This window comes from Sminthopsis crassicaudata, chromosome 1 (assembly GCF_048593235.1).
Source record: "Sminthopsis crassicaudata isolate SCR6 chromosome 1, ASM4859323v1, whole genome shotgun sequence".
NCBI classification, from domain to species: domain Eukaryota; kingdom Metazoa; phylum Chordata; class Mammalia; order Dasyuromorphia; family Dasyuridae; genus Sminthopsis; species Sminthopsis crassicaudata.
The window spans coordinates 69,602,758-69,624,615 of record NC_133617.1 but is presented as its reverse complement, the minus strand read 5'-3'; the positions used below and the strand labels follow the sequence as shown (position 1 = coordinate 69,624,615).

General features: G+C 39.5%; 1 protein-coding gene across 5 annotated transcripts in view; it reads left to right on the top strand.

Moving 5' to 3' along the window:
• Positions 1-21,858, top strand: part of ADGRE5 (adhesion G protein-coupled receptor E5) — a 76,628-nt gene that overhangs the window by 6,747 nt on the left and 48,023 nt on the right. For 4 of the 5 annotated variants that reach the window (XM_074310052.1, XM_074310078.1, XM_074310088.1 and 1 more), the window contains exon 2: positions 12,990-13,043. The gene's annotated coding sequence lies outside the window, so the exon portion shown is untranslated. Of the gene's footprint in view, positions 1-11,876; positions 11,894-12,989; positions 13,044-21,858 lie in introns of those variants that run through there. The other variant, XM_074310058.1, reaches the window with a different exon arrangement.

Here is a 21,858-nt window from a genome sequence, read left to right as displayed (position 1 = left end):
TATTATAAAAATTTGCTATGAAAGGAAAAAGAAGATGCATAGTTATACTCCATCAAGGATATAGATAAATTGATGTGACTCAAGCCATAAAAGGGTAAAAACTTCTTTTTCTCTGCTTAACACCAGACACAAGTCATAGTTAATAGCCAATCACACAGTAGAGTTGCAAATTATTCACAGGTTATCATAATAATCAGGTGAGAAAATTTTCCTGTTCAGAAAAGAAATAGAATAATTAGAAATTTAATCAAGAGAATCCTAGAGACCACATAAAGCTATTCTCTCAACTTTTTCCCAGAGACAGAGATCTGTTCATCTATTGAAGTTCTCAGACTGCACTCCCTTTGGACAGTACATGGCATTATCCCCTGAATAGTGAATGTTAGCTGCATAACAGTCCAGACAATCTTGCCTAAAATCAAAACTTAGAATGATGTCAAATTAAAAAACCAAGCGATTTTGCTTCATATAGCAAAATTTTACTAGTCACATCTTAGAGCTAGGTTATTGTTGTTTCTTTCATATTTTTGTAACAGTTAACAAAGAGCACATATAAGGACAATTTACATGTGTGTGTATACAAAGAATGATCACATTTTGGAATTTAACATATATATTGAATACATTATGGTTAACTCAAGGCCCCAGAAAAAATCTGGCAATTGTAATATATTCTATTCATATTATCTATTAGTCCTTAAGGCAAAATGAATCTTTGAATCTAAGATCTATTTTTACTAAGTTGGTTTCAAGATGTAACTTCAATACATACAAGTTTTAGTAGATATAATTATATAATTTTCGTAAGTGATAGGAACCAAGTATATCCAATTAAATATTTAGCAGTTTTCATTTTTACTACATTCTTTTAACAACTTAAATCATAATCTAACAGCATCCAGATTAAAAGAGAAGTTACTTTTCTAATGGCATTATTGAAATAATGATTCCCCAAATCTATTTCCAAATAGAAGAGAAAATTTTAGAAACACAATGACATACAAGATCATTTATTTAAAACACAAAACAAAACTTATTACTAGTCAGATGACCTCAAATCAGTTGATTGCATTTCCATTGTTTTACATAGAAAACTATTCATTTTTATCAACTTTGGCAATCTATACTGATTGCATTCAAGAATATAGAACACTTATATGTACTAGAATTTATACAGTACTTATCATGTGCCAGACATCATATTAGGCACTTTACAATTATTACATTGGTCTGGTCTTCATAACAATTCTGGAAGGTAAGATTAGTTATCTCTTTATAGATTAGGAAATTGAGGTAAGCAGTGATGAAGTGATTTGAATAAAGTCACACAACTAATAAGTTTCTGAGACTGGATTTTAATTCAGGTTTTCCTGATTCATACATTTTCTAGCATATTTCCTTAATGCCAAATAGCAAATGAAATTTGCATCAAGTTTCTGATTTACCACAATTATCCTAAAAGGAGAAGTATTCCCTGTAAATTAGACTACATTATGATTTTAGTTTCAATACAAATTTTGAATAAATCAAATCTGGATTTATAATCACAAATGGTAACATTCAAAATTTCAATTTTGGCATTCTGTTTTCAATTAGTTCATGTTTAAAAGTCAATGGTACCACTTTCAGCAACCCAGAACTTTTTTTCTTCTTTTAAAAATCCCTCAATGGGCCAAATCAATTTTTATTCCATTCTTAATCTAATTTCACCTGGATACTTTAAGGTGGATAAAGGGCAAGCTTCATTTGGAAAGGTCAAATAGAGCAGGACCTGTAGGAAGAACTAAATAATAGAGAAAGGGAATGCTTGAAATTTTTTTTACAAAGAAATTCAAAGAAATACAAAATAACCCCAACTGCCTCAGCAAAAAAAAAAGAAAAAAGAAAAAAAAAAAAAAAAGAAAGAAATTCACCCTAGAGAATCAACTAAAAAACTATTAGAAGTAATCTACAACTTTAGCAAAGTTTCAGGATACAAAATAAATCCATATAAATCATCAGCAATTTTATACATCACTAACAAAATCCAAAAGCAAGAGATACAAAGAGAAATTCTATTTAAAATAACTGTCAATAGGATAAAATATCTCTCTGCAAAGGGAAGGTCAGTAACTATATGAACAAAACTACAAAACGCTTTCCACACAAATAAATTCAGATCTAAGCAATTGGAAAAATAGCAAGTGCTCTTGAATAGGTCGAGGGAATATAATAAAGATGACAATATAGCTTACACTAATATATTTCTTTAGGGCTAAACCAATCAAACTCCCAATAAACTATTTTACTGACCTAGAAAAAATAGCAAAATTCATCTGAAAGAACAAAAAGTCAAGAATTTCAAGGAAATTAATGAAAAGCAAAGCAAATGAAGGTGGTCTAGCTATACCAGATCTAAAATTATATTGTAAAACAATGTTCATCAAAGCCATTTGGTATTGGCTAAGAAATAGAGCAGTTGACCAGTGGAGTAGGTTAGGTTCATAGAACAAAATATTCAATAATTATAAAAATCTAATATTTGATAAACCCAAAGACCCCACCATTTGGGATAAGAATTCAGTACTTGACCAAAACTGCTGGGAAAATTGAAAAATTGCCACTAGTATGGCAGAAACTAGGCATTGACCCACACCTAACACCATATATCAAAATGAGGTCAAAATGAGTTCATGATCTAGAAAAAAGATATTATTCTTTATAGACTGATTTTATATAAAGAATGATATTATAAACAAATTAAAAGAACATAAGAAAGTTTACCTCTCAGAGCTGTAGAGGAGGAAGGAATCTGTGACCAAAGAAGAACTAGAGATCATTATTGATCACAAAACAGATAATTTTGATTATATTAAGTTAAAAAGTTAGAAGGGAAGCAATAAACTGGGAAAACATTTTCACATTCAAAGGTTCTAATAAAGGCCTCATTTCAAAAATATATAGAGAATATTTATAATAGTTCAAGCCATGCTCCAATTGATAAATGGTTAAAGGATATGAACAGACAATTTTCAGATGAAGAAATTGGAAAGAAATATGAAAAGGTGTTCCAAATCATTATTGATCAGAGAAATGCAAATTAAGACAACTCTGAAATACCACTACACACCTGTCAGATTACAGGAAACGATAATGAATGGATCCAACCATTCTAGAGAGCAATTTGGAACTATGTTCAAAAAATTATCAAACTGAATACCTGTTGATCCATCAGTACTACTGGGCTTATATCCCAAAGAGATCTTAAAGAAGGGAAGGAGTGTTTGTGGCAGCCCTCTTTGTAGTGGCTAGAAACTGGAAACTGAGTGGATGCCCATCAACTGGAGAATGGCTGAATAAATTGTGAATATTATGGAATATTATTGTTCTGTAAGAAACAATCAGCAGGACAATTTAAGAGAGGCCTGGAGAGACTTACATGAACTGATCCTGAGTGAAATAAGCAGAACCAGGAGATCATTATACATGGCAACAACAAGACTATTTGATGATCAATTCTGATGACTCTCTTCAACAATGAAATGATTCAAATTAATGCCACTTGTTCAGTCATGAAAAGAGCCATCTACACTCAGAGAGAGCATCATGAAAACTGAGTGTGTATCACAACATAGCATTCTCATTCTCTCTATTGTTGTTGGCTTGCATTTTGTTTTCTTTCTCAGTTTTTTTTTCTTCCTTCTTTATCTGACTTTTCTTGTGCAGCAAGATAACTGTATAAATGTATATACATATATTGGATTTGACATGTATTTTAACATATTTAACATATATTGGATTATCTGTCAGCTAGTGGAAGGAGTGGGAAGAAGGAGGGGAAAATTTGAAACAAAAGATTTTGAAAGTGTCAATGTTGAAAAATTACCCATGCATATGTTTTGTAAATAAAAAACTTTAACAAAATTTTTTAAATATTAAATTTAATTTAATATTAAAATATATTTAACATCAGACTAAAGAAAATAATGAGCAGTTAAGTGACTCAGTAGATAGAGTGTATGTATATATGTGTGTTGTGGGGAGGGGGTGCCCGTTCAAGTCTGGAATCAAGAAGACTCATCTTCCTGAGTTTAAATTAGATATTTACTAGCTGTGTAACCCTGGACAAGTTACTTAACCCTTTTGCTTCAATTTCCACATCTGTAAAATGAATTGGAGAAATAAATGGCAAACCCCTCCAGTATCTTTGCCAAGAAAACTCCAAATGTAGTAATTGGGCAAAACTGCTAAGACAGAATAACAACAACAACAAAAGAAAATAGTATCTTCTTTTGGTCATTTAGTGAATTAACATTGGTTAATGGTCAGTTAGTGAATTAACATTGGTTAATGGTCAGTTAGTGAATTAACATTGGTTAATGTCTTATCAGATACATAAAGAAAAAGGGGTGAGGTTCTAGAACTATTCCAAGTCCTGTGAATTCTTTTGCAATATTAAATTGATTTGGGGTAAGGAAGGTATTTGGAGAAAGAGAGACTTTCATTCTTTGTCAAAGAGGCTTCAACAATCTCTGGGACTCCAAGAAGAACAGGAAAGATTTATTATGTGATAGACTCACATTCCCATTCCCCTTTTTTTTGAATTCTGAGGTCCTAAAGATTAGGAGATCTAGAATGGTCTTTTAAAGACAGAGCACTATCTGTCTAAAATTGTAAATAGGCATTTCTCTGAAAGTTTCTCAAATTTTTTCTATCTCAATGGAATGAAATCTTTTTGAAATCTCTTACCAAACTCCAAACTTATTACTTAAACTGATTTTTCATTTTGTGCTCTTGATTACTCATTTTTCTTTACTTTTGATGAAATATAGGCTTGAGGTACCCGAATGAAATTGAGGTCTAGTGGCAGGTTCAGGGTACAGGGAGTCAAATAGCAATCCCCTTCAATCCCTTTGGATTCAGCGCAAGGATAGGGAGTTAAATGAGGTCTAGTAACAGTGCAAGAGTCCCCTGTAAAGGAATTTATAGACCTGAAAACCTAGATTGATAAAAAGAGGTTTATTATGGCGTTTGGAAGTAAGGTTAAAGTCTAAATAGTAAACGTTGTTAAATAAAGAGAAGAGGAAACTGGAAATACTATTCCAGTGGCTGGAGAATCCTTGGTGCCAGGCATAAGGCTGGCATGTTTGGAACCTCTGCAAAGAGAGGACTCCAGCTTGGCTCTTTTATAATTAGAGATTTAGCTAAAGGGGCTCGTGGGTGGAGTCCCAAGTTGGCTCAGATCCAAAGAGGGCTAGGAGAGCCCAAGTTGGCTTAAATCCTGTGCGGGGGGCTGGGACAAGCCTGGATCTTCTATTGGAATTGAAAGGGGTGCTTTTGACCAGGATTTGTGAATCAAAGGTCCTAGCTTCTTGAATTGATAATGCATCAGCTAGGAGGGGCTGGGAATCAGAAAGGAATAAATCAATCTGAAAGAACTAGTTTCTTTTTTCTTTTTTTTTTTTTTTATTATATATATATATATATATATTATAATATTATCCCTTGTATTCATTTTTCCAAATTACCCCCCCTCCCTCTATTCCCTCCCCCCGACGACAGGCAATACCATACATTTTACATGTGTTACAATATAGTCTAGGTACAATACATGTGTGCGAATATCATTTTCTTGTTGCACAATAAACATTAGAATCCGAAGGTACATGCAACCTGGGCAGACAGATATTAGTGCTAACAATTTTCATTCCCCTCCAGTGTTTCTTCTCTGGGTGTAGCTACCTCTGTCCATCATTGATCAACTGGAAGTGAGTTGGATCTTCTTTATGTTGAAGATTTCCACTTCCATCAGAATACATCCTCATACAGTATTGTTGTTGAAGTGTACAGTGATCTTCTGGTTCTGCTCATTTCACTCAGCATCAGTTGATGTAAGTCTCTCCAGGCCTCTCTATATTCCTCCTGCTGGTCATTTCTTACCGAGCAATAATATTCCATAACCTTCATATACCACAATTTACCCAACCATTCTCCAACTGATGGACATCCATTCATCTTCCAGTTTCTAGCTGCCACAAACTGATGGGCATCTACTCAGTCTCCAGTTTCTAGCTACAACAAAAAGAGCTGCCACAAACATTTTGGCACATATATGTCTCTTTCTGCTCTTTAGTATTTCTTTGGGATATAATCCCAGTAGTAGCGCTGCTGGGTCAAAGGGTATGCACAGTTTGATAACTTTTTGGGCATAATTCCAGATTGCTCTCCAGAATGGCTGGATTCTTTCACAACTCCACCAACAATGCATCAGTGTCCCAATTTCCCCACATCTCCTCCAACATTTGTCATTATTTGTTCCTGTCATCTTAGCCAATCTGACAGGTGTGTAGTGGTATCTCAGAGTGGTCTTAATTTGCATTTCTCTGATCAGTAGTGATTTGGAACACTCTTTCATGTGAGTGGATATAGTTTCAATTTCTTCCTCTGAGAATTGTCTGTTCATATCCTTTGACCATTTATCAATTGGAGAATGGTTCGGTTTCTTATAAATTAGGGTCAGTTCTCTATGTATTTTGGAAATGAGACCTTTGTCAGAACCTTTGTTTTTAAAAATATTTTCCCAATTTGTTACTTCCCTTCTAATCTTGTTTGCATTAGTATTATTTGTACAGAAACTTTTTAGTTTGATGTAATCAAAATCTTCTATTTTGTGATCAATAATGATCTCTAAGAACTAGTTTCTTAAAGGGACCACAACCTGCATCACAGGTATCTAGGCCAGGGGCATTGGCTTTCTTTTCAGCTGGAAGTTTTAGCCTCATTCTTCTATAAAGGACAATTCTAAACTCCATATTTTTGCAGCAGTCCAAAGTAGTATGCTTTGTCTCTTGGCACAGTTGCCTACTAGGACTCCTGCCCACTGTGAAGAGATCTTTTTTTCTCAGTGTTAATTTCTATTTCTCTGCCAGGATTTCTCTGCTAGGACCTCTATTTCCCCACCAGGATTTTGCCACTGAGAAAGTCTGCCTTCTAGCAAAGCTGACTTCTCAATACCAATAAAACTTCCTTTTTTGCCACTAATATTTTGGGATTCGTGAATTCTTTCACATTGGACCTGTACCTCTGACCAAAAAAGGATTCCCACAACCCTCTGCCCTGCCACTAGAACAGCATCACTATCACCATCCAGGAAAAGGAAATGGGTTGTTTGCACTTAACTTTAATCTATAATCCTGCAAAATCCATTAATTTCAGCAATTGCCATAATTTGGAATTTTACAGTAAAGCTATTATATTTGAGTTACAAATTATAGTTTCTAGTTTTTTAGTGCCATAAGTTGCTACAGACTGGGAGCAAAGATTCCCTTCCTTCTAATCTGAGTCTCTTGTCTCCTTCCAAATTTAGCCAGAGTTAGAAATGCAAAGAGAGAAAGAGAAAGAGGGAGAGGAGGGAGAGAAACAGAGAGAGGATGGGGGTCAATGAGAGGGAAAAGGAGAAGAAAAGGGAAAGGAAAAGAAAGAGAAAGAAGGAGAAAGGGAAGAGAGAGAGAGAGAGAGAGAGAGAGAGAGAGAGAAAGAGAGAGACAGAGAGAGAGACAGAGAGAGAGACAGAGAGACAGAGAGAGACAGAGAGAGAGAGAGAGAGAGAGAGAGAGAGAGAGAGAGAGAGAGAGAGAGAGAGAGAGAGAGAGAGAGAGAGAGAGAGAGATCTCTTTCTGAAGGCCCTAACATTGCTTTCTCCTTTCACTGATCAGATTGCAGGAAAAAGTCACTTTGGATTTTCCAAGACATAAAACATAGACATTGTTTACAACATGTTTAACACCACAGAAATAAAACATAACACTTCAAGTTCAGAAGTTCTATATTTATCTAAATAAATTTGCTTCTAAGTACCAATTCCAGTTCAAACTGAGCTCTACTAATCAAGTTTTAGATATTCTACATTGAACAGGTAGTTTCCCCCATCCCAAGTTTTTAACAACTTGACATTGTAGGAGCCAGCAGGAAGTTTACTCTATGCTGATCCCATATGGATGCCTTTGCATGTTGGGCAAGATCATCCCCCTTGCCTTGTGGAAGCCTAGTGTATTTAGTGTTGGACAAAATCATCTACTCCTCATTGCTACTCCTTTTTCTGCACATTCGGGCATTTTTGAGGTCAGACACCTATTTCTCCTTATCCTTCCTGATGATGGGGTGAATAAGACCCCATCAAAGGCTATGTCCCTTCTAACAACCCAGTGTTTAGGTGGACCTTAGGGAGGGGCATTAACAGGAGAGGGCCTGAAATACTGTATACAATCAGGAAGTCAAGCTATTTCCTAAGGCTAGCAGAGAAGAACACAAACAGGATGATCTCTCCTTAAGTGGCCGTTTGTTCTTAAGTGGGACTTTTCTTATCCTTAAGTGGGTCTTTATTGCAGTGGGCCCTTGTTTGATTCCTTGTATTGACAAAAATTATCATGACCCCAGTTAGTGTATCCTAAGGACGAGTTATATTGTCAACCTCTGAGGTTATTTTTCTCCTATAAAAGAACCTATTGGTACCCACTTCTTCATTAACTTTTAAAGGAATTTAGCCTACCTTATGGCATCAGATCATTCCCTCCTTCCTCTTGTTATGGCAAGTTCATTAGGAACTGTTCCCATTATGGCATCAAGTTCTCTAGGAACTTTGCCTGCCTTCATTCTGGATATTGAGTCTACTTTGTTAATTGTGACTTCTAATACAGAATTTAGCTTTTTTCTTTCTCCTTGTTAATCACTAATTCCCTTTTGAAACTTAGCCTGCTAGTCAGTGGTATAATAAAATCTTTACCCCTTGATTTGGAGATGGTCTAATCCTATAAATTCTTTTGAGGCACCTTACAACTCTAGTTATTGTTTACAAATATTTTATTTTTTTAAATTTTTTATTATTATATATATATTTTTTATAATATTATCCCTTGTATTCATTTTTCCAAATTATCCCCCCCTCCCTCTATTCCCTCCCCCCATGACAGGCAATCCCATACATTTTACATGTGTTACAATATAGACTAGGTACAATACATGTGTGCAAATATCATTTTCTTGTTGCACAATAAACATTAGAATCCGAAGGTACATGCAACCTGGGCAGACAGATATTAGTGCTAACAATTTACATTCCCCTCCCAGTGTTTCTTCTCTGGGTGCAGCTACCTCTGTCCATCATTGATCAACTGGAAGTGAGTTGGATCTTCTTTATGTTGAAGATTTCCACTTCCATCAGAATACATCCTCATACAGTATTGTTGTTGAAGTGTACAGTGATCTCCTGGTTCTGCTCATTTCACTCAGCAACAGTTGATGTAAGTCTCTCCAAGCCTCTCTGTATTCCTCCTGCTGGTCATTTCTTACTGAGCAATAATATTCCATAACCTTCATATACCATAATTTACCCAACCATTCTCCAACTGATGGACATCCATTCATCTTCCAGTTTCTAGCTGCCACAAACATTTTGGCACATATATGTCTCTTTCTGCTCTTTAGTATTTCTTTGGGATATAATCCCAGTAGTAGCGCTGCTGGGTCAAAGGGTATGCACAGTTTGATAACTTTTTGGGCATAGTTCCAAATTGCTCTCCAGAATGGCTGGATTCTTTCACAACTCCACCAGCAATGTATTAGTGTCCCAGTTTCCCCACATCCCCTCCAACATTCATCATTATTTGTTCCTGTCATCTTAGCCAATCTGACAGGTGTGTAGTGGTATCTCAGAGTGGTCTTAATTTGCATTTCTCTGATCAGTAGTGATTTGGAACACTCTTTCATGTGAGTGGATATAGTTTCAATTTCTTCCTCTGAGAATTGTCTGTTCATATCCTTTGACCATTTATCAATTGGAGAATGGTTCGGTTTCTTATAAATTAGGGTCAGTTCTCTATATATTTTGGAAATGAGACCTTTGTCAGAACCTTTGTTTTTAAAAATATTTTCCCAATTTGTTACTTCCCTTCTAATCTTGTTTGCATTAGTATTATTTGTACAGAAACTTTTTAGTTTGATGTAATCAAAATCTTCTATTTTGTGATCAATAATGATCTCTAAGAACCCAGTATTTTCTAGTACTTCTGTACCCCTGTACCCTAACATTGAATTTGGGAAGTTTAATTCTCTGACCTCTTTGTGGCTGACTAACCTCAAAGAAGACACTCCAACACACAATCAAACAAAAGTGTTGGATGGTAGACTTGACGAGGAAACCCCAAAACTCTGAAAAATCCTTAAAAGAGAAAACCTCCTTGGATTCTGCCTCAGGGAGGGGACTCCACCCTAAACACAAACTGTTTCATCTTTATCTGGCTCAGTTCTGAAACCCATTGAATTCAATTCAAATTCTAACCCTGGCTGAAACCCAGCCAAGAGTGAATCTGGGGCTCCTTAGGCCTTCCATGTCAAAGGATTTCTGGCCACTGGAACTCTGGTTCCTTTTATCTCTACCTTCAACTTTACTAACTAGACTTTACTTCCAAATCCCATAATAAACCTCTTTTATCAATCTAGATTTTCGGGTCTGTAAATTCCTTTACCGGGGACTCTTGCACCACTGCTAGACCTCATTTAACTCTGTATTCTTGCATTTAATCCAAAGAGGTTGCAGGGGAGCTCTATTTGACTCCCTGTACCCCGAACCTGCCACTAGACCTCAATTAAACCTAATTTCATTTAGGTACCCCAATTGTAGACCTCATCAGACTCACTCAGTAATCCAGTAATAGCCATGCCAAAATTGTTGAAAGAAAATCCTGGTTTGGTCTTTGCCTTGGCCAGTTAAAAGAAAACTCAAGAAATAAGACAAAAGGAATTTATTGGCACCGAAACATAGAGAGGTTGGAGAGGTACTGCCACCAAATTCCAAATTCCATTTGTTTTTATAAGATAAGAGTAAAACAGTCTATTTGGACAGCTAGATAGCATGGTGGACAGAGGGCCAGGCCTGTAAGACTCACCTTCATGACTTCAAATATGGTCTCAGATATTTACTGAGTGACCCTAGGCAAGTGACAACCTCATTTGCTTCAATATCTCTGCTTAAAAAAAAAAAAACAAAACCAAAAAACCAAAAACAAACAAAACAAAACAAAACATAAATGAGGGTCCCAAAGAGGGTAAGATAATCCTAATTTGTAGATCTTTTGTTGAGGAGGTAGGATTAGTATATATTTAACTCTTCCCCATTAAAGCACCTTTGGGAGATGGGGGTAGCTTTCACAGGATGGGAATAGATTGTAAGAGATGGATTTAGTCCTAAAGGCACCAAGCTCTTTCCTGAAACCTACCTTAGCACCTTACCCAAAAGTTGAGCAAGGTCACAGGGGTCACTCAGGACTGACTCTGTCTGGATTTGTTCAACATGTGGGCCAATGAATCCAGCTATTACTGATGAGGGAGGCAATAACAGGGAAGGTTGTGCATCACTGGGGGACTATATGGAGAAGGGAATTTCCCCAGACTTTCCTCTCTGCATCAGTCCCTATCCAAATAAAGGGAAAACCTTGCAAAAAACCCAGCTAATACCAAGACATGAGGAGAAATGTTCTTAACATCAAGTTCTGTTTTAGTCTACTAGAACTTAATCCACTCTCTCTCTCAACCCCTGGTACAAGTTGGAAACATCATCATAAGAATAATACTGTCTCCTATTTATTTAGAGTCATAAGGTTTATGAGACCTGTTCCTCACAATAATCCTGTGAGGTAGGTGGTACAATTTTTATCAGCTCCATTTTACAGATGGAAAATTGAGGTCTAGTTGTGGAGCTGGAGCATCATCCCAGTTCTCACAAGTCCTCTTTTCACTATAGTGGTATCATTATAATGTCAGTCTCCTGAGTTTTCACATTCTTGTGTTAGTCTTTTCTAGGCTAACATCAGGGAAAGGAATGCATGTACAATGAGATGGGACGTCCAAGCAGGAAAGGGTAAGGAATTATATGAGCCTAAATCCCAATGCATGGTTTCCCCAGCCAGACTGTTCAGCATCTGGCCAATGTCAGATAAGAACTGAATAGGATCCAAATGGAAAAGCCTCAGAGGTTCTTTCAGTAAAGAGATGGGGGACTATGGATGTAGAATGTGATCTATCCTGTTAGACTTGGTCACTATCTCAGTTGGTCTTAACTAAATGTTTTTCTTTGTCACATACATAATTAGAATTGTTGGTTGGCCCAGGTTACCTAAGGAATGATTTGGGGGAGCTAAGGGGATTGATTGTGCTGGAAAAACACAAGGCAACAAAAAAGCTAAAAATAAAAAAATAAAAGCCGAAAATGAGCCAGGTCTGGTATATGCCCAGAGTCCCAGCTAGTGGTGGAAGCTGAAGCTAGTGACTGGCTTAAGTTCAAGAGATCTGAGCTGCAGCTGAGGGGTTAAGTTGATGGAGTGTCTGGGATCAGTAGGGTGCGTCCTGGAGAGCAGAGGGCTATAAGTCTGCCTAAGAAGGAGTGGGCCAGTTGAGGTGGATGAGCCAGCTCTGCTCGGAAAAATAAAGCAGACAGAGCTTCCAGGTGTATCAAGATTGGGATCAGGCTCCTAAGGGGCCACTTTACTTTCAGCTTGGTCAAACTAGGAAGACCCATGCTCTAAAAATAAAGAAACAAATGAATAAAGAGAGAGAGATGTACATAGACAGCAGACAGATAGATAGATAGAGATAGGTGGATAGATTGATAGATGACTGCCTAGATAGATAGATAGATGGATAGATAGAGGCATAGATATGGATACATGTATAGATAGGTAGATAGATAAATGGACATATACATAAATCTCTTAAAAGCAATGGGAGTGATCTGAGGTCTGCAGTCACTTCACTCCATGGCTCTCTGAGTATGCTAACCATTCATTTGTCTCGCAGAAGTCTGTTGGTCTTTACCTCACAGGCCACAGGTCCCCTAGATGCTGCCCTTATTGCTTTACCCACTGATCAGCCATCCAATCTTGGACGATCCCAAGCCTAAGAAGACACCATTCTGAAGCGCAGGGCCAACTTCTAATATATTCTCTCATCATTTCAAGGACACCAGGGAACTCCTGCTTGTTCAAAGTGGAGAACATTGGGATGAAGACTAGGTAAGTAATTCTCCACAAATAACCTGCCTTCAGAAGGCATCTTGACCAACTCATTATTCACTCACTTGTTCGTTCTGAGATGTATCAATCTTGGGCATCATGATTGGGTAGGATTGGAAAACCACGGCTTAGATTTGAATGCTAACTCTACTACTTACTAGCTATGTGAACCTGAATTAGTACCTAAATCTTAGCTTCCTCATCTGCAAAATGGTGGAACTAACAGCATTTATTTCCCAAAACATTTGATGACATTACCAGGATCAAATGAGATAACATATGTAAAGTACTTTGCAAATCTTTTTCTTTAATTTCAATAGTTCTTTTTCCCCAAATACATGTAACGACAGTTTTCAACATTCATCTCTGTAAGACTTTGTGTTCCAAATTCTTCTCCCTCCCTGTCTTACCTCTCCTCTCCCCAAAACACCAAGCAGTCTAAATTAAACATGTGCAGTCCTTTTAAACATATTTCCATATTTGTCAGAAAAATCAGACCAAAAGGGAAAAAGCCATAAGAAAGAAAGAAAAAAAACAACAAATAAAAAATTACCATGCTTCGCTCCACATTGAGTCCCCATAGTTCTCTCCCTAGATGCAGATGGCATTTTCCATCCCAAGTCTGTTGGAATTGCTTAAATCACCACACTGTTGAGTAAAGCCAGTACTTTGCAAATCTTAATGTGTTATATAAAAGTTAACTATTATGTAAATTGTAACTATCATTGTTGATAATAACAATAACATTAATAGCAACTATTTACACATTGCTCTAAATCTTAAAAAGGACTTTATTTAATTTATCTTACTTTATTGTCACAAGAATCCCTAGTGCCATTATTATCCCCATTTTATAAATGGGGAAACTGAGGCAGGGGATAAATTATTTGCCCAGAGTCATATAGCTAGTAGTTATATTTGAATTCAGATCTTTTTTTTTTTTTTTTTTTTTTTTTTTTTGCTGAGGCAATTTGGGTTAAGTGACTTGCCCAGGGTTACACACAGCTAGGAAGTGTTAAGTGTCTGAGACTAGATTTGAACTCAGGAACTCCTGACTTCAGGGCTGGTGGTCTATCCTTTGTGCCACCCAGCTGTCCCTGAACTCAGGTCTTATTGACAAGTCCAGAACTCTATCCACTGTGCCATCTGGGCTGCCATTATTATTATTGATCCCCTCCCCTTAATGGTTCCCTCCACGTTAGCCTGCATAGATCTTTCAAGGAAGAAACCCAAAACATTTCTGGCCCAAAACATAACACCCATAGGCAAATAGTAGACCTTAAATGTGTACTTATTGACTTGAGCAAATCAACTGCACTGCAGCTCATGGTTTTGGACCTGATGGGATCAGGGAAGCACTGAAAGATTGTGTCATACCCAGAGTCACATCACCAGAACATAACAAAGGTAAGATTTGTCCCGGGATTGTTCCTCACTCCAAAGCCTACTCACTCTATCCATCACGTCCCACTGCTTCAAATCAGGGACAGCAATATTATCAGCCCCTGTCTTACCACTGGCAATTTAACTTCCTCTCTCTGGGTTACTGTCTTTGCACAGTGAAGGGCTTGGTCTAGATGGTATTGAGGGCTCCTTCCAGCTGTGGATTCTTGGGCGAGGCAGGATGCCATGCCTTCAGCAGGCACTGTGGAGCATCTGGAAACCAGTCCATGGCTCTCTTTTTCCATGCCAGGGGCCTTAGTGCCAGCAGCCTGGGGTGCTAAGGAAGGGAGAGGCCAAAGAACAGAAAGCAGAAACAGTTACTAGGTTGTGGGTTACTAGGGCTAAACAGACCAACAGAAGTCTGTGAATGGCCAGGTGGGAAGTTTGGGAAATTAAATCATTGAGAAGAAAAGGGGGAAATGAAGATGCTGGGTGGCTGAAAGGGGAATTGCCTGAAAAAAAGAATTTGCCACTAAGTGTGAAAAGGCTTGAAATTCTAGTCTTGGCATTACTTACTCCTGCTATGAGTTTAGTCATAGCAAGTGAGTCTTCGTTTCTCCATGTGTACAAATGAGGAGGTTGGACAAAATGATTTCCAAGGTTTCTTCCAGCCATAAAAACACATGATATTAAGGACCCATCATGGATGGTAGTTCTTCCCCAGATGAGGAGAGGGGATACAAGTAACACAGGGGGCAGAGTAGTAGAGATGGCATGTTTATTTTTAGAAGAGTAAGGCCTCAGGGCCAAGAATGAATTTCTTGGAATTGGAATGGGCCATGACAGCTGATGACTCTCTATCCCCATTTCCTGGAGCCCAGGGTAGAGAAATGTTCCTAAGTCTCTGTAACAAAACAGAATCAGGATTTTCCCACTCTTGATCATGGAGAAGGAAAAGAGCTACTTGTGCATTGAGGACCTATGCTGGATATCTCCAGGGCCAAAGAGTCATAGATGTGAACCCTCCGAAGTCATCTAATTTAGTCTTTCCTTTTACAGATGGTAAAACTGAGGCTATGAGAGGAAATTACTTTTCTGAAATTACTTGAGTAGTAAATTGCTAAGTCCAGACTCAAAGTGGGTCCCCTGCATCTCACTCTCATGGCCTTTCCATAGAACTTCAATGTCTCCTATCTCTAGGCTCCTTTTCGCCATAGAAGCAAGTATAGCATGAAAGCACTCTGCCTTATAACTTTTCTCAGAGAGAGCCCTAGATTGGTGTCAAAAAACCTCAGGTTCAAATCTCGACCTTTCTGATTAGCTGTCTGACTATAGCCAAATCTCATCCCCGTCTCTTACAACCTCTGTTTGCTCATCTATAAAATAGTGGGGTTGGATTAGATCATCTCTGGTGCCTTTATCCTCCCCAAACCTCTCCCCACTCTTGCCCTAGTCCCTTGCCCTAGCAGAATTTTTCTAGCTGACAACAGATGAATGGGGAAGAGCAGCACAGGAGAGACCATGGGGCAGGAAATGCCAAACAGAGAAGTTTATTTTATAGCTGAGCCCTGCAGAGTTTCCTGTTTGCTATCAACCCAGCTCAGGCCCTCCCCATTCTCTCCTCCCTGTCCCCCTGTGCCCTGCTAGGCTCTTTCCCCTCCTCCCTCCTCCCTTTCTTTTATATCCTCCAAACCTCCCCCCACCTCCAACCAGGCCTCCAACTCTGTCCTCCAGTTAAGAACATAACTCTGAGATGTTCAGACAGACAGACCCAGGCTAGATGTCCATCTTACCTTATTTTCATTCTTAGGAGAAGCACTAGGATCCATAAAGTTTATTTATTTATTCTTAAAATTTTAATCTGTTTTCTTTTTTTTTCTTTTTAAAGCTTTTTATTTTCAAAATATATGCAAAGTAATTTTCAACATTCACTCTTGCAAAATCTTGTGTTCCAAAATTTTTTCTCCCTCCCTTCCCCCTAATCCCTCCTTATACATATTTCCATAATTATCATGCTGCCCCCAAAAAATCAGATCAAAAAGGAAAAAAAAATAAGCAAACAACAACCAAAAAAATGAATATGCTATGTTGTGGGATCCACACTCAGTCCCCACAATCCTCACTCTGAGTGCAGATGGCTCTCTTCATCATAAGATCATTGGAACTGGCCTGAATCATCTCGATGTTGAAAAGAGCCACATCCACCAGAATTAATCATGGTATAATCTTGTTTCTGTGTACAATGATGTCCTGGTCCTGTTCATTTCACTTACCTTCAGTTCATGTAAGTTTCTCCAGCCTTTCTGAAATCATCCTGTTGGTCATTTCTTACAGAACAATAATTTTCCATAACATTCATATATCATCACTTATTCAGCCATTCCCCTACTGATAGGCATCTACTCAATTTTCAATTCCTTGCCATGACAAAAAGAGCTGCTACAAATGTTTTTCAACCATTCTGAAGAGCAATATGAAATTGTGCTCAAAGGGCTATCAAACTGGGCATATCCTTTGATCCAGCAGTGTCTCTACTGGGTCTGTATCTCAAAGAGATCATAAAAAAGGTAAAAGGACCCACATGTGCAAAAAATGTTTGTAGATCCATAAAGTTTAGAGGAAGAAGAGATCTTATGAGTCAACTAATCCAATGCCATCATTTTATACATGAGCAAGCTGAGGTCTAAGCAAGGGGGATCCTTTGTTCAGGGTCACCCAAGTATAAAGAATTTGGGCCCTTGTCCTCTTTTTCCAAATGCTAATATGCTACAGTCTTCCCAGAGATTTCTGGCTTAATTTTCTCTGATCCTAATAGAATGATAGATTTAGAATTAGATGATAGATTTAGGGGACCTTTGGGGGTCGTCTGGTTCAGTTTTTACAGATGAGCCAATTGAAGTCCAGAGATTTAGTGCCTTGATAAATGAGTCAAGCTGGGATTTTAACACAAATCCCTCTATCTCCAAATACAATAGTCTTTCCACTATTCCATGTTGACTTAAGCAAGAAAGGGGAACCCCACTGGCTATCTCCCTAGGGGGGGAAAATGGGAAAAGGGGAAAAAAGAAATCCAGCATTGTCAGCATTGGTATGTTGGAATGAGCTCTGAGCTGAGATTTGGGATGCATTGGATCAAGTCTTAAGCTACTTAATCTCATGATCTTAGTCAAGTCCTTTGATGATAATAATAATAATAGCTATCACTATTATCCCATTAAGGTTTGCAAAGTGTTTTAGATATGTTGTCTCATTCTATTCTCAGATGGATAATATTCTACTCATTTTACAGATAAGGAAACTGAGGCTGAAAGAGTTTAAATGGCTTGTCTAGAAACACAGAGCCAGATAACATTTTAACCCAGGCCTTTCTGACTCCCAGGCAAGACCAGCACTCATCCACCCTTGCCTCCTGAATTTCAGTTTCTTTATCCATCAGACAAGGAATTTGATAATTTCTAAAGTTTCTTCCAGGCCTAAATCTTATATTCCTATAATCTGTAACCCCAAATAGATGATTGTCCTTCTCTGGGCCTTAAGTTTCCTCTGTTGAATGGAGTTGGACTAGTTGCTTTCAGTGGTATCTGCCAACTCTGACATCCTTCAATCTGTGATTATTCATCTCTCTATTTGAGAATTTCCAAATAATCTCATCATATTTTCCAAGTGAAGAGAACAGAGCAGGACGAATGAAGGGGGCTCCTAAATTCTTGAGGACAGGAGTTATCTCATTTTATATCTTTGTGTTGTCTTCATCAAGCATGATGCTTAGCACATAGTAAGTGTTTAATAAATGTTTAGTGATTGATTGATTGATTGATTGATTCATTATCTCTCAGACTGGGGCAGGGCAGAGTGGCAGCTTCCCAGAGGACATAAAAAGTACCAAATAGAAGTTGGTTAGGAAATCAGGGAGCAGGGAAGTGGGGAGCTGGACACTTGGGTCTAAGTCTCTTCTAACCCTCTTGCCTTCACTTAGACAAAGCTTCACAAGATTTCTTTGCACTTGCTTATAAATAGGCCTATTTATAGCCATGCCCTTCCCCCAGCTCTTTAGTCCACTGCCTTCCCCCCTTTCCTCCGCCCCTGCAGCCCACGTCACCTCAGCTCTAGGAACAAATAAGTTAAGACCCGTGAAAAAAACGAGAAGTGAGTTGCCAAGAACTTGAGTTTGTTTGAAGGGGCCCTCTTCTCTGTTTCCTGATTTTGCCTTGGTTTCTTAGAACATCCTGAGGGTAACAGTTTTGTTAATCATAACCACAATCCCACAGGGTAAGTGTTGGGGGGTGATGATGAGGTAGACGCCTGAAGGTGTAATGGAAAAAGCAGCACCCGGAGAGTCCGCAGACCCCAGTTCAAATCCTGACTCTCCAACTATGGTCTGGTGGGTTTGAATTTTCTGGGACTGTCGGCTCTACCAAAGACCAATCTCCTCTGTGACCATGGACCTTCTTTAGATCCCCTGGGACTCCTAGAGGGGGTTTCCCTGAAGATGAACTCAAGTCCTAAGCTTGTAGTATTTCTAAAAGGACAAAAAGGCACTTTCGTGAGGCCCTTAATCACTAGCCTGAACTTCTGTGGATAATTCACTACAATGCTAAGCATCCCAGCAGATCCAGCTGGCCTTCATGCTGCGTTATAAGGCCATTTCGTTTTCGTTTCCTCCGGGTGTTGGGGGACAGTCGGGGAAGGTTTTCTGAGAGGGAGGATCTGGGACTTGGGCTTTCAGTGGAGGATTTCCTCAGATGAAGGGACCGGGGGCACATTCCGGCCAGGTAAAGTGTAAGCAAAGGCACTGAGGTGGGAGACCACAAAGGCTCGTTCGCTAAATACAGATGCAGAAACGAGATTGCTAGTTTAGCTAAAGTGGCAAGGGAATGAGTTCTTCCTCTAAGTCCAGGCTGGCTCTCACACATGTACTGCCGTGTACACGGACACATACGCGTACTAGCCGGGCACGCGGACAACGGAAGGCAGCTATCGCCCCCGCCCCCACGGAGCCAAAGGGACGGGACGGAATAATCCGTCGTGATGACGGTAGACCCCGCTTGTCTCCATGTTGCTGGCAAGGGGGCTGGGCGGGCGCCAGGACTGGAAGCCTGCCCGTGTGAGATGTACTGCGGAGGGTGGGGGTGTCCCCACTCCCATACTCCTCACCCCCTGACTCTGCCCCGAGGCCAGAGCCTGAAATAGATTGATTTCTATATTTAGGCCGGCTGGTTCAGCATGGCGAGGGAGCTATAAATACCTCCGAGTACACCGCTCCCTGCCCCTCCCCTCTTCTGGCCTTCCTCGGCTCCCCATTTCTCCAACGCCCCTCCCGAAATCCACACTCCCCCACAACCCTGAATTTGGCCCAGTCCGGAAGGGTTAAATTAATTAGGAAGAAGATCGAGACTAGCAGGTAGTGGGTGCGGCGTTCCAAGGCTGACAACGGGCTTTGGAGTCACAATGTGTGGGGGACCTCTGGTGGGTCCTTTGAAAGGGAACCCCTATGTCTTGCCTTGTAGGAAAACCAGCGGTTACCACCTTTCCTAAATCATAGGAAATCCAAGAATTATCTATGACCCAGAAACAAACTCTGGGATATATACGGAGCAGAATGAATCTTCCAGGAGTAAAATCTCTTTGGCTTTTCCTCTGGGAACATCGGGATCTGGTTAATGTCTAGGTTGACATTTTTTAAAAATGGGGACCCTAAGTTCTTGTGTAAGCACTCAGAACAGCACAATATGAAATAGATAGAACAGACTTTATTTAGCCTAATCAAGAAAAAAAAAAAAAAACATTCAAGAACAAGGTCATGAAAAATCAAGTTATTTGGGGGGGGGGGGAGGGAAAGTCTCCTGACAGCACAAGGAAGATGAGGTGGAGAACGAAGTTTCTCCTCTTGGAAGTTCATTTTGTGGGGAGTTTTTCAGCACATCGACTTCTAAGAAGTGAGGCTCTATCTTCAACACTTGAGAGGAGACAGTTCTCCACTCCCCAAGCAAGACCTTGGTCTTCAGTTCTTCCCCATGTTCCCTTGACAGTCGTGGCAGCAATTCCTTTTCCTCCTCCTATGCATGGGGGGAGAGGAGACAAATATCACGATAGAGCCCCTGTCCGGTAGCATAGACATCTCAGAAGGATAATAATAGATGCTCTGCTCGACTGGCTCCTTAAATGAAATTTTGAGCTGTTTGTGGCATCTCTCAGAGGAACTCTTTGCCAGGCAGCTTCGGTTGAGGCTGATGTAACCCCCAATCACCAATATCTCCTCAGAAGTGGGGGACTGCTGCTTTTCAGGGTCAGGGAGCTGGGGTTTAGGTAGGAGAGAGGTTGCCTGAGGCCTAGGCCCCAAGCTACTCTGTATCTCACTGAACAGATTCTTCAGGAAGCTCTTTGGGAACCCTTGGGTTGGTGGAGCAGAGGCTAGGAGAGGTCCTGAGGGTGGTAGGGGGTGCTGTGGCCCTGAGTTTCCAGTTATAACTTTCTTGAGTAGGAAGAAGCTGTTCACAGAGGAGTGGCTTAGAAGGGAGCTTGCCATCCTGCCTTCAATGCCAGCAGCCTTTGGTGACTGAAACTTCTTATATTTGGGATCTGATCCCTGAAGACACCATTTTAGAGCTTTCCCAGAGTTCAGTGTGTTCTGTACTTTCTTCCATCCATAACTCATCTTTACATTCTCTCTTGGGATCAGTCTCCTTTCTGCTGCCTCCATTATCCTTGAACTCAGTAATCTATACTCTTGTGTCTTCAAAAATCCTAACTTCTCCCTGGATTTATTCTGTTCTGTCCCAGGTTTCCCTGAGCTCCCTTTGCTTTCTTCTTCTAGGTTCAATCTCATTTCAGATCCCCCAGAAGCCTGTTCTTGAGGTTCTACTAGATTCTTGTTTTGCTCTTGAGCTTCCCAGAGCTTTTCTCCCAACTCCTCTCCTCAGTCTCCTTTGGGCTTACACTCCCTTCCAAAGTCTCTGTAGGCCTAAGACTCTGCTCTGGAACTTCTGCTACCCCCAGACTCTTCTCATTTTCCCTCTCTTTCTTGCTTTTCACCAAACTCTGTTTCTGATCTTTTGGACCAGATCTCTGCTCTTTGGTTTCCTCTCTCCCTGAAACACATCCTTGAACTTCAAGTGGCTTCCTATTATTGAGCTGATTTTTGGTACACTTTTGGTGGTGGATAAAGAGGTCCTGACAGACAGACTTTGGAGGTGCTTCACATATAACCTCATTCCCAAGACCTGGTTCTTCCTCTGGCACTACTAGTTTGGTATGGGATTTCTTCAATAATACCCATTTCTGGATCGGCTCCTGGGCCATTTGATCCCTCTTGTCTCCAACATCTTGCTCAACAGCCTTCTGTTTTCTGACTAGTAGTTGTATTTTGCCATCTGGTACAGCAGCCATGGTCCCAATGGGGCAAAAAACTGGAAAGGAAGAGATGGAGCTATGA